This window comes from Cervus elaphus, chromosome 9 (assembly GCF_910594005.1).
Source record: "Cervus elaphus chromosome 9, mCerEla1.1, whole genome shotgun sequence".
NCBI classification, from domain to species: Eukaryota; Metazoa; Chordata; class Mammalia; order Artiodactyla; family Cervidae; genus Cervus; species Cervus elaphus.
Window position 1 is genome coordinate 27737195 of NC_057823.1, and position 14943 is coordinate 27752137.

Here is a 14943-nt window from a genome sequence, read left to right on the forward strand (position 1 = left end):
TATGGAGAGCTGCAGATGGTTTAAGAGAATGCAGAAAGCATTAAATGTTTGTGTTAAAAGTAGAAAAATAAACTTACATAGAGAACATTTTCATCATTGCACTATTTACACTGTTTCAGAGAAATATTCCATTTTTTGAAGCAGGTGCAAGATGTAGAGTTTAATCAAGAATAAGTTTTTGCTAGATGAGAGGCAAAGGATTTGCGGGTATTTGCATGGAAGATACGTAGAATATAAACTGCTTAAGAAAAGAAGTGAAGTAAAAGAGTACAGAGAAAAATATAAAGGGTGGATAATGAATCAGTACTTTCAATAATGTTGACTTGTTGCAGTGGGGTATTAAGAGTAAGCTGGCATAGCAAGTGAAGATCAGAGAATAATAGGAAGTCTGAAACAATTATTTCAAAGATGACAGAGTTACTGGTAATAAGCTTTAATGTGTGACCATGGAAGTGAGTATCTGGGGTCAGATCTAATGTTGATTGAAAATAAGGAAATCCAGAGCCTGGGAAACTGGAGTGCTGAAAATATTATTAACATGCATGTTGATCCATGAGAATTATGACAGTAGTGGAATAGGACAGGAAAAGATTAATGTAGGAGTTCAAGACTTCAATAAATGATGATGAATGATAAGGAATTGGAAGAGGACACTGAGGAAGAGCAGAGAAAGATAAAGTCAAATGGTACCAGCATCAAAGGAGCTGAGGATACTGAAGATGGAAGAAGATATTCTGATAGCAGCAATGAGGAACAAGAACTACAAAATTAAAAACCTCCTTGAGGAACAAGGAGTACATTTACTTGCACACTGCCTTTTTTTCTCATGAGGTTGGAAAAGAAAATCTTCCTCTAAAGAAGGTTGCAAGAGAACTGGTGTTCATGAAAGTCCCCTGGATTCTGATAAAACTAAAGGAATTAAAGCAGTGTAGTACTGTTACAGGCTTCCCTGATAGCTCAGTTGGTAAAGAATCTGCTGCAAATGCAAGAGACCCCGGTTCGATTCCTGGGTCAGGAAAATCCCCTGGAGAAGGGAATGGCTACCCACTCCAGTATTCTGGCCTAGAGAATTCCATGGATACTATAGTCCATGGGGTTACAAAGAGTCAGATATGACTGATGACTTTTCACTTACTCAGTACTGTTACAAAAGGAGACAGAGGAATGAGACAGATCCATAAAAGGAAGTAGGCTCAAATACATATAACATATATTTGAAAAAACACAAATCATTAAGAAGAGGTGTTGTATTTAATAATTAGAGCTGGGCACTCAGCTCACCAAGTATTAGAAAATACAAGAAAAGCAAAACAATAATCAAATTTCTTTTTTTCTTTTATTCAAATTTCTATTTATGGAAGTGCTTTCTAAGTTTTGAAGAAATGCATGGCAGAAAAAATTTTAATTGACACATTTAAAAACTGTTGTAAATAAAAAGAAAACAATTATAAAGTAAAAGATAGTCAAACAGGGAAAATGTTTTCAATAAATACTGAACAAGGGAAGGGATTATTAATGCATAGAGACCTTCTTTACAGGAAGATCAAAAATAAGAAGTTACTCTCATCCCTCTGCTGACTTGATCAAAAAAAAAAAAAAGTGCAAAAAGGAATAAACTCACAACAATGAAAAGGACAGGAAGAGAGGCTTACCCATAGAGGGGAAGCTTCAATAAATTTAAATAGAGACTCTTTAGAAGGTACAATCTTTGACTACTAGGTATTTCAGAAAAGCAGAACAGAAGAGATGAGGGAAATAAATAACTGTAGAATATCATCATTCTTGAAGTCAATGGGGTCCATGAAATATTCAATATTGAATGAAAAAGAAACCCCTCCTATAAAATTTTTGAACCTCAAATAAAAATAAAGACTACCACATTTTCTAGAAAGAAAGGAACAACAAAAATTCAATTCACTTGCAAAGGCAGGAGAATTCAACTGGCCTTAATCCTTATCAGCACCCTGACTGATAGAAAACACCAGAGCGGTAAAAAGACAGGGAGAGATGTAGGGGGCAACAAACAAATGCGCTATCTCGCCCAGGATAAAAAAAACAACAACAAATTACATATCACAATAAGTATATTTTTAGGACTTCAGGGCAACGCGTTGTTATTTAAATTTGTGTGTGGTTGTTTTCTTTTGGCTGAATATTATTCAATCTGTGACACTTGGGGGAGTATCCCCTATTGTGTGCAATATTGGTGGGGTGTAGTTACATGCCTTCAACTACGACAGACAAATAGGTACATGTTCCCCTGGAGGCCATGTGGGCCAGTGCTTAAACTCAGCACTGAACACTCATTTCCAGGACTCTGAAGCAGAAGTGAAAGATACTAAGATGAAATATGGCAGATATAAATCCTTAAGCATAGCTGCAATAATATCTAGTGGTGACCAAAGGCCTATTCCTGCTAAAATATTAGAGGTTATACTTCCTCTTCCTTCTTGAGTCTGCTTTTATCTTGAGCCTCACTGAATAACTCTTATCCAATTTGTGAGCTGTTCAAGTTCCTTCTAATAGATTTCTTTCCTCTTTAAGATAGTAAGTTTCTTCAGCTTGCAACTAAGAAGTTTAGCTAATTTCATAATTAAATACCGGTTTCCAGTTTACAGATCATTTAGAATCAGTAGGGAACTTTTGCCCAGTAAAGTGGAAAAGAAATAGCTATTCATCATATTGCTTATTTTTTATCTATTACCAATTGAAGTCAAGGCTGTGGTGAAACTCATTACCACTGAAAACGGATAGTATAAAGAGCATAATGAATTCAAAGATTAGTAAATGGTGTGGCTACTTCTGAAGGCCTCAAACGTATCCCTCAGTTCTCAATCAAAACCAAAAGTGAAACCTAAGAAGTGTCTGTAATTGGCTAAAATAATCTCTTCTTTCTTTCTTTTTTTTTTTTAATCTCTTATTTCTTAAAGCCAAAGAACTATCAAAGCCAATGACCAGATTTGAGATCTGACCATGAAGATTGCTGATACACAATGTCAGTTAAGACTGCTGATACACAATGTCAATTAAATTCATCACCTAGCTATGTCTTGGTAAAGATAAAGGTTTTGAAAAAGATGTTTTACAGACATTGAATTCAGTCTTCAATGTTGAGGGGATGGATATGGTCCTAATTGTTTGTTGTGCTTGTAAACAAATTTATAGACTCTCAACTGTGGTCCTTGGTAAATAGAATTGAGATGCCAGAAATTCCTTGGTATAATAGAGAGGAAAGAATTCAGACTTCAAGATGTAGGAGAGCTAATGTGTCCTGCCTACCCCACACTATGTTCCCTGAAAGATTCCAGGAAGTACACCCTTTACCAAAGGTTTGTGTACTGGTGACAAGAACACCACCACCTAAGGAATACAGAAATGGTAAATATTTGAGTCAGTATCCAGAAATCATCTTTATTGCTATATGTTCAGTGTCTCAGAGTCAGGGTTTCACCACAGAAATAGAATCAGGAGGATAGACATTTATTGTAAGGAATTGGCTTATGTGATTGTAGGGGCTGGCGGGTGAAGTCTGAAGCTCTCAGGGCAAACTGTTAGGAAGGATAAGCTGGAAATTCTTGGGCAGAAGCTGAAGATGCAACCCCATAGGTGGAATTTCTCCTTCCTCACGGAAATTCAATTCTGCTCCTCAGCCTTTCAATTGATTGCATCAGGCAGATCCAGATTATCAAGGATAATCTCTACTTAAAGTAAACTGATGGTAGATGTTAATTAACTCTACAAAATACATTCACAGTCATATCTGGATCAATGTTTGAATAACTGAGTACCATAGCCTAGCCAAACTGACACATAAAACTGGAAAATTATATTACTATGATAAATTAATAAAGACTGAAATAAAAAGCTGTTCCATGTACTGTTTGATTCAGTAAAAACTTAATATTGATGAAATTCCATTCTCCTAAACTTGATCCACAAATTCAATACAATCTCAATCAAAATCCAAGTAGACCTTTCTATAGAATTTGACAAAATGATTTAGCTTAGGTTAGGTAATGTTTCTTGACTAGTAATTATTCTCCAGGAGGTGAAAAGAAAAGGTAGATGTATTTCATGAAAATCTAAATATTCCCCTCATTGAATGCTCATTGACACCACTAATAAAACATATCTGAGTCTTAGTCTGGGGGAACATATTTGCAGTAACTATATCTGATAAAGTATTTGTATCCAGAATATATAAACAATTTTTATGCTCAGTATTAAAAAGAACCAATAAAAAATCTGCAAAAAAAACTTGAATGGGCATTTCATGGAGGAAGAAATAAAAATGGTTAATAAGTGCATGGAAAGGTGCTTAACATCAATTCTTAGTTACCTGGGAAATGCAAAGTATAATAAAATCACAGAGGTGCATACCATAAATTCATTAAAATGGCAAAGGTGAAAAGGTCAACAGGACCAAATGCTGTCCTGTTGGAGCAGTCAAAACTTTCACACACTGCTAGAGGCAGTGTAGAATGGTAAAACCAGTTTAGAAACTGTTCTGGTAGTTTTTCATAAAGTTGAAAGTACACCTACTCTAAAACCCATAAACTCCACTTTAGTCTTTTACTCAAGAGAAATGAAAACATGTGTACATACAAAGATGTGCACAATAATGTAATAGTAGTTTTCTTCACAGTAGCTCCAAACTGGAAACAACTTAAATGTCCATCTTCAGCAGAATGGATAAACAAACTGAAATATAAACAGACAACAGAATACTCTTCAGTAATAAAAAGGAACAAACCACTGAAACATGTTACAATGTGGAAAAACTTCAAAAATTTTATGCTGAGTGAAAGAAGCCAGATGTAAATGATACCTACTGTATGAATCAATATATATGAAGTTCTACAGCAGGCAGACTAACCTATGGTGCAACAAAACCCATACAAGATTGCTTCTGGGATGGAGGAATAAGAGGGGATTAATTGCAAAGTTGCATAAAGGATCTTTCTTGGGTGATTAAAATGTTTCATGTTTAATAGAGGGGGTCACAGGGTATGTGCAATTGTCACAACTCATCAGACTTTACACTTAAAATGTGTGCATTTCACAGTATGTAAATTTTTCCTCCATTTACAGAGAAAAAAAAAAATGCTCTGGAGACTAAGGTTTGTGCAAAGCTGCAGTGAAGTTGAGCTAAGTTGTTTCTTATCACAAGAGTTTTCCATGATTTGATTGGGGACTATTTGTATTACTTTGATTAAAATTTAAAGTACCTGTACAGACTTCCAAGTTAAGATGCTAGGATGAAAACATCCAAAACTCTCCTTTCCCCCCAAACCTAGTGATAGAATAACAAATAGAAGCAAGCCAGCCCAAATACCTCAAAATCAATCAAAGGAAAGGACTGAGTTTCATGCCATACAATTCAAACTGAGCAACCCAAAATTTTGGGACAGGAGGGAAAGAGAGGAACAGAAAAAAGAAAGCCGTTTGCTTGAATCCATTTGGTTCATTGCAGTAAAACAAATTAACCAGTCTGAACTGCCCAATACACTCATTAACACACTTAGGAGGTAAGAAATGTTAATGAAAAGGTGATTTTTAAAAAATTATACCAAGATCCTCACACACAGAGAGAGATGACTCAAAATACAAAAGATATACTTGTACAAACTAAAGTATGGGAAGATTTAATTTATGGCCTTGTTGTAGGAAACTAAGGATCTCACATGCTAGTAAAGTAATGCTCAAAATTCTCCAAGCCAGTCTTCAGCAATACGTGAACCATGAACTTCCAGATGTTCAAGCTGGTTTTAGGAAAGGCAGAGGAACCAGAGATCAAATTGCCAACATCTGCTGGATCATCAAAAAAGCAAGAGAGTTCCAGAAGAACATCTATTTCTGCTTTATTGACTATGCCAAAGCCTTTGACTGTGTGGATCACAATAAACTCTGGAAAATTCTGGAAAAGATGGGAATACCAGACCACCTGACCTGCCTCTTGAGAAACCTATATGCAGATCAGGAAGCAACAGTTAGAACTGGACATGGAACAACAGACTGGTTCCAAATAGGAAAAGGAGTACGTCAAGGCTGTATATTGTCACCCTGCTTATTTAACTTCTATGCACAGTACGTCATGAGAAATGCTGGGCTGGAAGAAGCACAAGCTGGAATCAAGATTGCCGGGAGAAATATCAGTAACCTCAGATATGCAGATGACACCACCCTTATGGCAGAAAGTGAAGAGGAGAGTGAAAAGTAAAAGTAAAAAGTTGGCTTAAAGCTCAACATTCAGAAAACTAACATCATGGCATCTGGTCCCATCACTTCATGGGAAATAGATGGGGAAACAGTGGAAACAGTGTCAGACTTTATTTTGGGGGGCTCCAAAATCACTGCAGATGGTGATTGCAGCCATGAAATTAAAAGACGCTTACTCCTTGGAAGGAAAGTATGACCAACCTAGACAGCATATTAAAAAGCAGAGACATTAGTTTGCCAATAAAGGTCCCTCTAGTCAAGGCTGTGGTTTTTCCAGTGGTCATGTATGGATGTGAGAGTTGGACTATAAAGAAAGGTGAGCGCTGAAGAATTGATGCTTTTGAACTGTGGTGTTGGAGAAGACTCTTGAGAGTCCCTTGGACTGCAAGAGATCCAACCAGTCTATCCTAAAGGAGATCAGTCCTGGGTGTTCATTGGAAGGAGTGATGCTGAAGCTGAAACTCCAATACCTTGGCCACCTGATGTGAAGAGTTGACTCATTGGAAAAGACCCTGATTTGGGGAGGGATTGGGGGCAGGAGTAGAAGGGGATGACAGAGGATGAGATGAGTGAATGGCATCAGCGACTCGATGGACATGAGTTTGGGTAAACTCCGGGAGTTGGTGATGGACAGGGAGGCCTGGCATGCTGCGATTCATGGGGTCGCAAAGAGTTGGACACGACTGAGCGACTGAACTCAAGGATAAATGCATCAACCACCACTAGCTATGAGTCTTGGAAATGTTGCCTTTTAGCTGAGTACATTACTGCCTTTAATAAAATGAGTGGTCTGTAAATAAGAAAATAGGGAAGGATGGATATTGAGTAGGACCCTACTAATACAGGCCATTGATGACAATCTTATCTAAAAATAAGCAAAATTATATAGAAATTTCCCTAGAAAGGTTTTGTGTTGAGGAAGAAAATAACGAAAATATGAACCCGATAGAAGCAGAGAACCATACATATGACAAATAAGAGCTGAATGAAAAGGAAAACTGAAGACCTGAGAAATAAATCCCCTGGAGAAGGAAATGGCAACCCACTCCAGTATTCTTGCCCAGAGAATTCCATGGACAGAGGAGCCTGGTGGGCTTCACAGTCCATGGGAATGTGAAGAGTTGGACACAACCGAGTGAGTAACACACACAAGAAATAAATACAGAAGCAAAAAAACCAAACCAAACAAAAAAATGACTGTATTTAGCAAATACAGACTTGGTTTTTAACCAAAGAACCAGCAAAGAAGAAATGTTGAGATAATCATGAAGAATATGGGCTTCCCTGATAGCTCAGTTGGTAAAGAATCTACCTGCAATGCAGAGAGCCCAGTTCGATTCCTCAGTCAGGAAGATCCCCTGGAGAAGGGATAGGCTACCCACTCCAGTATTCTTGAGCTTTTCTTGTGGCTCAGCTGGTAAAGAATCTGCCAGCAATGCAGGAGACCTGGGTTCAAACCCTGGGTTGGGAAGATCCCCTAGAGAAGGGAAAGGCTGCTGCTACTGCTAAGTCGCTTCAATAGTGTCTGACTCTATGCGACCCCGTAGACAGCAGCCCACCAGGTTCCTCTGTCCACAGCATTCTCTAGTCCAGAATACTGGAGTGGGTTGCCATTTCGAAGGGCTACCCACTCCAGTATTCTGGCCTGGAGAATTCCATGGACTATATAGTCCATGGGGTCACAAAGAATCGGACACAACTAAGCAACTTAAAAAAAAAAGAAGAATCATGAAGAATATAGAGAAAAAGAAAGAGATTGAAGTAGGTGGATAGTAGGGCAGAGGACTGGGATAGACATTTTTCCAAAGACATACAGATGGCCAACAGACACATGAAAAGATGCTCAATATCACTAATCATTAGGGAAATGCAGGTCAAAACCAGAGTGAGATGCCACTCACACCTCACACCTGTCAAAAAGATATCAAACAAGTGTCATCGAGGATGTGGAAAAAGGGAACAATTGTACATTGTTGGTGGGATTATAAACTAATACAGCCACTATAGGAAACAGTATGGAGGTTCCTCAGAAAATTAAAACTAGAACTTTCATAAGATCCAGCAATTTTACTTCTAGGTATTTACTCAAAGAAAACAAAAATATTAATTCAAAAAGATATATGCACTCAATGTTCAAGGCGGCATTTGTTTTTTTCTTTTACAATAGCCAAGATACGGAAGCAATCTAAGTGTACATCAGTGGAAGAATGGATAAAGATGTGGTATACATACACACAGGCACACACACACACACACATACATACGTACATAATGGATTCTTCAGTTCAGTTCAGTTCAGTCGCTCAGTTGTGTCCGACTCTCTGCAACCCCATGAATCGCAGCACGCCAGGCCTCCCTGTCCATCACCAACTCCCAGAGTTTACTCAAACTCATGTCCATTGAGTCGATGATGCCATCCAGCCATCTCATCCTCTGTCGTCCCCTTCTCCTCCTGCCCCCAATCCCTCCCAGCATCAGGGTCTTTTCCAATGAGTCAACTCTTCGCATGAGGTGGCCAAGGTATTGGAGTTTCAGCTTCAGCATCAGTCCTTCCAATGAACACCCAGGACCGATCTCCTTTAGGATGGACTGGTTGGATCTCCTTGCAGTCCAAGGGACTCTCAAGAGTCTTCTCCAACTCAGCCACTAAAAAATAAATTTTCGCCATTTGTGATAATATGGATGGACCTAAAGGGTATTATGCTAAGTGAAATAGTGAGACACAGAAAGACCAGCTCCATTATGATTTCACTTACAGTGGAAGCTAAAAACAAGCAAAATAAAACAGGAAGAGGCTCATAGATACTTAGAACAAATGGGTAGTTGCCAGAGAGGTTGGGGTAGGGGTGTGGGCCGTATAGGTGGAGGGGACTAAAAGCTGCAAACCTCCATCCATGGGGATGTAATATACAGCATAAGGAATATGGTCAATACTATAGTAATAACTTTGTATTGGGATGGATGGTTACTAGACTTATAGTAAACATTTCACTATGTATGCAAATGTCAACTCACTATGTAGTACAACTGAAACTAACATAATACTGTCCACCAAATGTGTTTTAATAATAATAAAAAATTATGTGGACAATAGACAAAAACAAAAATAACATCTGTCACTGAATTCAGGGATTCAACATTCAGAATGGAAAAGATGGTCAAAGATAAAACAACAGAAAATTTACAGAAAATAGTATGAGTCTGTAGAAACATATTATAACGTGTTCCAAGAAAAAAATCATAAATGATGATATATTCTGAAGTATGTCTTAAATAAGTTCATAAAACTTCAAAAGTAATGGAAGTATTTTCCAGGGAGAAAAATCAGGCTGAATGTGAAGTGGAAGTAGGAGGGGAGAATCAGGTTGACCACAAACTGATCCACAACCGCATTCGATGTCATTAAAAAATGCATCAATAATCTACAAAGAGCTAATGAAAGGGATACATGACTCCAAAATGTTACGCCTTGTGCCAAGCTGAGTAATTATCCAAATATAAAATATAAAGACATTCTCAGACAGTAGGCAGATTTAAAAATAAACAAATCATAGAATATATATTTTTAAATCTTTAAAAAATGACAACATTGAAATACTTTACCCGTTAGAAATAATAGGAGAAATCATAGCAAATACTGGTTATTTCAAATATATAACAATGACTTGGGAGTTCCCTGGTGGTTCAGTGGTTAGAACTTGGCGCATTCACTTTTCTGGCCCAAGTTAGATCCTTGGTCAGGGAACTGAGCTCCCATAAAATATGTGGTGCAGGCCAAAAAAAAAAAAAAAGAACTTATTATAGGATGCATAATTAGGGGACAGAAATGTTAAATTGGCATAAGTTGTAAAAATAAAAAAACTGGGGGAAAGAAAATGTATTCACTTCTCATCTTTCATGATGATAAATCAATAAACTTATCAAAGTCAGCAAACTGACAAGTAATAGTGTAAGTATATTATTTATATAACAGGAATCGCCAGAATTAAAGTAACAGTATAATTGACAAAGCAGAAAGTGAGAAAGAGAAAGGGTAGGAGAAAGAGAAGGAGAAGAGAGTGTTAGAGGATGAGATGGCTGGATGGCATCGCCGATGCAATGAACATGAACTTGGGCAAACTCAGAGATGGTGAGGGACAGGGAGGCCTGGCGTGCTGCAGTCCGTGGGGTCGTGAAGAGTCAGTCATGACTGGGAGGCTGAACAACAAGGAGAAAGTGCAGTGTGCTAATTATCTAAAATCTCAGAGAACATCAACAAATACTGTTTAAATTTGCTATATCAAGTAGTAGTAGTTAGATGGGCTTCCCTGGTGGCTCAGATGTTAAAGAACCTTCCTGCAGTGTGGGAGACGTGGGTTCGATCCCTGGGTTGGGACAATCCTTTGGAGGAGGGCATTGCCACTCACTCCAGTATTGCATCCCCATGGCTATAGTCCATGGGTCACAGCGTCGGACATGCCTGAGAGACTTAAGCACAGCACACAGTGGTTAGATTTTACAAAATATATAAATTTACAGATGTTTCAGGGACAATATCTAAAAAGAGGATATAAGCCTTTCAAATGATAACAAGGAAGTATATAATGTATACATTTAACCCAAGTAACAGTAAGAAAATCCATGTACAAGAAGGCAAAAGACAAAGGAAGCATTCGACACAAAAATAAAACATAAAACTAGATAAAAATTAAAACAAAATGTATTGTTTTGACATCAAATATAAAAGGGATATATTCACACAAAGATGATCCGATTTGATTTTTAGTCATACCAAACAATATGTTAAATACACAAGAAGCATCCAGAGCTATAAGATACAGATTATATGGAAAAAGAAGACATAATAGACAAATATGTTGTAGTAATAAAAAGAAATCTCAAGTGAAAATATATTACAAAGACTAAACCCAAACAAATGTCAGAGTTTCATTTTATAAATACAAGGTATATAATTACAAGGAAAATAGAACTGCCATAATTAAATACATTTATAATAAGAGATGAAGACACAAGCTGCAGAAAAAGAAATGGATAGGAACACCGTATTAGCAGTAGATTTTGACTTGCTTCTGTAGGCTTGTGACTGACTGACCACTCATCAAAATAAGCATACAGAGAATTTTAATGACATAATTATGCTCCAGCTAACTGATATGCCTCAAACTCCACAACATGCAAGACGATATATTTTCTTTTCATGGAAAATTTAACATTTCTTTTCAAGGAAAAGTTTCAAAATCAGAACTGTATAAAGAACACAGATGATTTCCAAATACATACACAAATACATGAAGAAGAGACCATGCGCCATGAATATACATATACTAAAATAAAACTAGAAATTAGTCATCACAAATAGAAAAACAGGAAACTGTATGCCTTTATTTTAAACACTTCAAAGAGGAAAATTTATAAAATACCAATAAAGAATGCAAAAAAATTAGGGATTACCTGAAGTTGAGAACGCGTGGTTTTACACATTTATGCTATTAAAAAGGAGTCTAAGTAAGCAAATTAAGCATTGGACTGAAAAAATCTGAGTAAGGATTACAGAATTAAATCATGTATTTTTTTTGAAGGAAAACATAAGGAATAAGATAATAATGATTAAAGCGGAAATTTCTGTATTTAAGAAACAGAAAATGAGGAAAAATTATAAAACCTAGAGTGTGGATAAAGTTTTGTTTATTAGGGGAAGGGAGAAAACCTGGAGATAAGGGCAGATGAAAAAGGTTCTAAGGAGCAAGTCTGTAGTATTTTAAAATATCTTTTCATTATGAAAACCTTCAAATATACAGAAAATTAGAGAGAGAAATATAATAAACTCTCATGTATCCTATAATCACACTGTCTTGATTACAGTAGTTAATTCTTGAAGTCGGATAGTGTGAATCCCCTATTCTTCAATATTATTTAGGATATTCTGGGTCCTTTCCTTCTTAGTATAATCTTTCAAATCAGTTTGTCAGTATCTACGAAATAACTTGCTGGTATTTTAATTGGCATTGTGTTAAATCTGTAAATCAAGTCGAGAAGAACTGACATCGTAACAATATTGAGCCTTTTTACCCATGAACAAACATCTCTCCATTTATTTAGACCTTATTTTCTTTCTTCAGAATTGTGTAGTTTCCCTTACATGTATAGATCTTGTACATATTTTGTTATATGTATACCTAATTTTTTGCCAATAGTTAATTGATATATAGGAAAGCAAATCAATTTGTCTATATTGACCTTGTATCCTGCAAACTTGTATCCCGCAAACTATAATTACGTGTTAGTTCCAGGAATTTTGTGTTGGTTTTTTGGAATCTTCTAGATAGACAATTATATCATCTGCAACTAAGGACAGTTCTATTTCTCCCTTCCCTATTTGTATAGCTTTCATTTCCTTCTCTTATCTTATTCCAGTACAATACTGAACAGGAGTGGTAAGAGGGGACATCCTCTCTCTGCTGGAGATAACTCCTTTTTGTTTCCTTCATCTGATATCTTGATTCCCCTTTCCTTTCTGAAAAATACTTTCACTGGGGATAGAATTCTGCGCTGACAACTTTTTTGCAGCACTTGAGAAAAGCATGCCACTTCCTGTCTTGCCTCCATGGTTTCTAATGAGTAATTTGCAGTCATTTCAATTGTTTTCTTCTCTGAGTATGGTGTCATTTCTCTTGCTGCTTTGTCTTTAATTTTCGTAAGTTTGTCTATGAGGAATTTCAATGTGAATTCCTTTGGGTTTATAGTGTTTGAGGTTCACTCAGTCTCTTGAATCTGTATGTTTATGTCTTCTGCTAAATTTGGTAAATATTCAATCATTGTTTCTTCAAGTAGTTTTTTTTTTAGCAGCACTCCTTCTCTTTGAGATTCTGATAAGTAAATGTTAAATAATTTTGTTATAGTCTCACAGGTCCCTGCAACTCTGGTTGTTTGTTTTTTCAATCTAGTTTCTCTTTTTGTTCAGTTTGGGTGATTTCTATTATTCCATCTTCAAGTTCCTTCTGTCCTATTTTTCTGTCAAACCCATGTACCAAGCTTTTAAATTTTAATTACTGTATTTTTTACTTCTAAAATTTCCAGTTAGTTCTTGATTATATCTTCTATTACTTTGTTGAGGCTTGCTTTCTTTTCTTTTTCTTTCGTTTCAAGTATGTTCACAGATACTCTTTGAAATACTTTTATCATGTCTGCTTTAAAGGCATGGCCCAATAGTTCTAACACCTGCATCATCTCAGTGTTGGTGAGTATTACTTTTCTTTTCTCATTGAGATTTTCCTGGTTCTTGGTATGAGGAATAATTTTCTCACAAATCCTGGGCATTTTGGGTGTTATGAGACTTTGGATCCTATGTAAGTCATGTCTTAGCAGTTTCTTCTGATGCTGCGTGGGTTTGGGGGTGAAGAGAGAAGGGTGTTGCCTCGTTACTACTAGATGACAGTAAAAGTTCACGCTCTGTCTCTCTTTACACCATGGAGGTGTGAGGAGCATTTTGTTCCTGTTGAGCAGGGGCAGAGCACTAGCTTCCCACTAAATTTCTGCTATACCACCCTGGCTGGGAGGGAGAGACATGCTTCATTATTGCTCCCCATGTAGCTTCCCTTAGCTTCCCACGGGGATCGGCAATGATAGGAGTCCTAACTCCCTATAGAACTCCGCTCATACCACCCCAGCAGAAGGGGCACTTCATTACTGTGAGGTGGAAGTGGAAGTCCAGGTTCTCCCCTGGCACTCTGGGGGTGGCCCCATGGGGGAGGCAGCAGTCCCTTACCTGGCCTTGTCTGACACTCTTCCTTCTTCTCTGACACTTCTCTGCCACCTATTCCTGCACTCAGTCCACAATGTATAAAGCAAAAAAATAAATAAGTAACAAACAAAAACCTCAAGGGACTCATTTCTATGTTGTGACTCAGGTCCCTGGCCAGTTTGCAATTTTCTCTACACTATTCAGAGTCCCCTTATTCTTGTTTCTATATATAATGTCTAGTATGTTCAGCTAAGTATACTTAGCAAAAGAAATAAAAGAAAGTTGATCTACTTCATTGTTTTCCTGTAGTATTTAAGACAAATCCCAGGAATCATATCATTTCACCCATAAAGAATTTAGTCAGTATTGGAGAACATTATTTAAAAATATAGCCATGATATCATTTTCACACTTCCTAAAATTAAAAACAATTGAAAATATACTAGCTAATAATCAACTTACACCCAGACCTCTGCAGATTGCCTCGAAATCTCATTTTACACCTGTGTTCAAATAACTAACCCAGATACGGTGCAACTGTTGGATCAAAAGAGTTCCCCTCCCTTTTCTCTACTCATGTCACTTATTTGAAAAAAAAAAAAATTGGTCCTGTGGTATTCCCTACATTCTAGATCTGGTTGAATACATTCCTGAGGTATCATTTAATGTGTTCTACTATATCCTCCATAGTTCTTAGAAACTGGTGAAAGTGAAAGTAAAAGTCGCTTCAGTTCAGTTCAGTTCAGTCGCTCAATCGTGTCCGACTCTTTGTGACCCCATGAATCGCAGCACGCCAGGACTCCCTGTCCATCACAAACTCCTGGAGTTTACTCAAACTCATGTCCATCGAGTCAGTGATGCCATCCAACCATCTCATCCTCTGTCATCCCCATCTCCTCCTGCCCCCAATCACTCCCAGCATCAGGGTCTTTTCCAATGAGTCAACTCTTCACATCAGGTGGCCAAAGTATTGGAGTTTCAGC